This window comes from Belonocnema kinseyi, chromosome 2 (genome assembly GCF_010883055.1).
Source record: "Belonocnema kinseyi isolate 2016_QV_RU_SX_M_011 chromosome 2, B_treatae_v1, whole genome shotgun sequence".
NCBI classification, from domain to species: domain Eukaryota; kingdom Metazoa; phylum Arthropoda; class Insecta; order Hymenoptera; family Cynipidae; genus Belonocnema; species Belonocnema kinseyi.
The window spans coordinates 124321416-124325150 of NC_046658.1; the positions used below are offsets into that span (position 1 = coordinate 124321416).

The following is a 3735-nucleotide window of genomic DNA, read 5'->3' on the forward strand; positions in this document are numbered from 1 at the left end:
TTATTTATAATATTCAAAACCGATATTAAGTTTGTCGACTATAATGGCATGATTCGAGTTATCGTTATAGTGGCGGTTTCTATAATAGTTTGTGATATAGGTATTGTAAAGCAATGATTTTTTTTTAATTGACATGCTATAATAGCCGAAGTGACTTTTCTTCATAAACAATCAATAATTTTGGTTCTTTAAAAAAAAATTAGTATACTAATTTTTATCAGTTATAATTAATTAAAAAATTAAATACGCGGAAAATGCGCTTAAAAAATATGCAATTGAATTGACGAAATCATAAATACAACTCGAGGCAGGTGTATAGAGAAGATGACATTCCGCATTGAAATAATAGCGCATTATTAACATTGCGTAACGTCGAAGATGAGAATTAAGCATTCTAATAATACAGTCGATGGAAATATCTTATTACTCCTTATTTAAGATATCGCACCTAAATTATTTTTATAACTTGCACATTATTTTTATAAATTGCAATCTGTGGAAATTGCAAAAATCTTTATACTCTTTTTTTTTTAATTAGTAAAGAAGACCTATAATGATAAAATTTGTCAATGAATTTTAATTTTGCAAAAGTTCTGCTCTCACCTTGACAAAAAAAACTAAGGATTGTTCCCAGCACCATTCACTTTTAATCACTGTCAAGGATATTTAATACCATCAAGGACAAGGGGGATATTTTTTTATATAAATTTTGGGTACATAGCGAATCCAAAAAAAAATCGCTATTATTACAAATTTCTTCATTATTCAGATCTTTCCTGTTTAGTATTTTTCAATCTAATCTTCACATTTTTCACATGGATCCTTGTACATGACTTGCATGATAAGATAACATTGATAACAAATATTAACGATATAATGAAGAAATATTATTCCTAATACTGGAAATAACTTTTATCGTCGCATTTCACAACTATTTTTAGCTGTCTGTTGAAAGTTCGATTATTTATTTTATAAACATATAAAGAATAAAAACTTGCAATGATCTTTGGAAAATATAGTTTTTACATGATTTTAAAAATCAAAGTATATTTTTGGATGACGTAATTTTTATTAAAAAACATTATTTTTAGTGAAAAAGTTTTAAACAACAATAAGATTGATTTGGTATAATCCATTTCAAATTAAGCAGGTTTTATTCAGCGAGGAAATATTTTATTTTTTGGAGGAAATTATATGACATTTTTTCGATTTGAAAAACAGAATTTTTCCACAAGTATTCTAATTTTGATAACGAACAATCTTTTTTACAAGAAAGGCGAATTTTTAAAGAAATAATATAAACTTTTAATTTTAGTTGAATTTTCAACTAAAAACGAAGCATTTTCAACGAAAAATGGAATGTTTACATTTTCACTTAAAAAATGTATTGAAAAAAATAGTTTAATATTCTACCAAAATTATGATTAAGACAATATTAATTTTGAATAAAGTAGTTTCACTTTCAACCAAGTAGTTGAATTTTTAACCTAGAGTTGAATTAAAAAAAAAAATGTAATAATTAGTATTTCAAACCAAAATTATTTCAAGTTTAAATAGAAAACAGTTTATTTTAACTAAAAAAAAAAGAATTTTTAACAAAGCACTTGAATCATCAACTAAAACGGATTAGTTTTAAAACAAAAATTTGCATTTTAATGGCAAAAAGTAACTTACTTAGATGAATTTAAAAAAATTGAAAAGCTAAATTTTCAGTTCGAAAAATTAATTTTTAACAAAAAACGACAACTTTCGACAACATAGTTGAATTTTCTACTAAAATTTTGTATTTTATATAACAAAAAAAAACTTATTATCTATACGAAAAAAACGAATTTCTAAAAAAAAGGAATCTTCAACCAAATGGTTGAATATTCATAAAAAGAAAATTGTCAACCATAAATGGAACTTTTTAAAAAGTACTTCACCTTTCGATAAAATAGTATAATTTTCTACCAACAATAATTATATGAAACTTTAATAAATATCAGTTGAAATTAACAAAACAAAAACACATTTTCAACAAAATACTTCAATTTCATTTAAAGAGGATTAATTTTTAAACAAGCACTTTCATTATAACAAATAAAAAACTTATTTTCTACAAAAAAGGTGAATTTTTAACGAAATACACAAATTTCGAACTAAATAGCGCAAATAGTTCACCTAAAAAACAAAAATTTTCTACCAAAAAATGGCTTAGTTCAATTTTCATTTAAGAAATGAATTTTCAATTTAATGGTTCAATTTTGAAACAAAGAAATTAATTTTTAACAAATTAATTCGCATTTCGACAACATAGTTAAAGTTTCTATCAAATTGTTGCTTTTTTTCAAATTAAAAAAAAACTTTCAAAATATTTTCTGCAAAACCCCACCTTTTTTATTTTTTGCAGTATTTAACAAAAATGTTGTAACCAAGTTTTATTTAAACAATTTTTTGTATTTGGTTTTTATATTTCAAAACAAATCGGAAAAAACTGTCGCCTAATTTCTTCTAAAAAATAACATTTCATCGATTATAATAACCTGACTGATTTGAAATGGATTCGATCTGTTTAACAGTGCCTTTTGTAATTGGATTTTAGTTGCTAATTTTTATTGCCAATTAAAGAACAATGTTTAATTGTATTAAATGACGTTATTTGTTCAGGGAAAATATTCTATACATCTCTACAGCATACAATTTTAAAAGTAAATATTTCTACGCCTGAAATCACTAAAACAATCTTTCTTAAACAAAACATTTTTTAAACAAATAACTATATTGAAGATTCTTGGCCTATTTTCTAAATTGGAAACAGTAGAGTTTTAGGTAATCTTTTCATAGAAAAATAATCCGTAATTTGTTAAAGGTTAAATATTTTTAAATAATTGGTAAGTTAAAACAGTACAAAAAAATTCATTCACAAAAATTGTTATTAAAATCATTATTTTTCGTAAGTTTTCAACTTTTCTCATAATAAATAAGGTTTTTGTTTTTTCGTACGACAATTATAGCTTAAAGTATATTGTTAAATTAAAAAATTCCTTCTCATTTAGGATGCGAGTGTAAAAAACCATCATTTTATTGTTTACCATTTTTACGTTTTACAACAGATAATACATGGCCTTGAAAACGAGTTTAAGTGCCCACTCAATCACACTGTACTTGTTAATCTTTTATTTAAAAAGAAAAAAAAACTTGAGGATTGATCACATTCAAAAGAAAACGTTTGCATAGAAATAAATCACTCAAATAAGTTGGTTAGCTAAAAACAACACCGTTACGTTGTAACTAAAAATAGCAAAATTTGTAAGTCAGTTTTCCTAATTTTGGCTTAAATTAAAAAAAAAAAATAATTTTAAAGGAATTCAGTAATCTTTGTAATATATCACTCGGACTCAGACAGTCAGATTGCGAATCCGGGTTTCTGGTTGATATATAATCCGATAATTTGGTTTTGAATCATTAAATTTGCTAAATTTTTCCACTGGGATAATTTTTTAACTAACCCTTAACACTCTATTATCTTATTCAATATAAAAAACTTAAATAAATATTTTTATTAAATAAAGTATAATCAGTATTTTTAAACGAATGCAGGAGATAAAATTGAACAAATATTTTCCATTCTTTAGTTTTTTGAAATTCAAATTAAATTCCTAATTTATTATTTTTCGCAACTACGTTACATTTATAATTTGATGAATTATTATTTGTACTGAAATACATTTTTTTAATGCTGTAATTATACAT

At 23.7% G+C, this 3735-nt stretch overlaps 1 protein-coding gene across 2 annotated transcripts in view; it reads left to right on the top strand.

Annotated features, from left to right (window-relative positions):
- Positions 1-3735, top strand: part of LOC117167854 (short-chain dehydrogenase/reductase family 16C member 6-like) — a 20870-nt gene that overhangs the window by 782 nt on the left and 16353 nt on the right. The window lies entirely within an intron of this gene.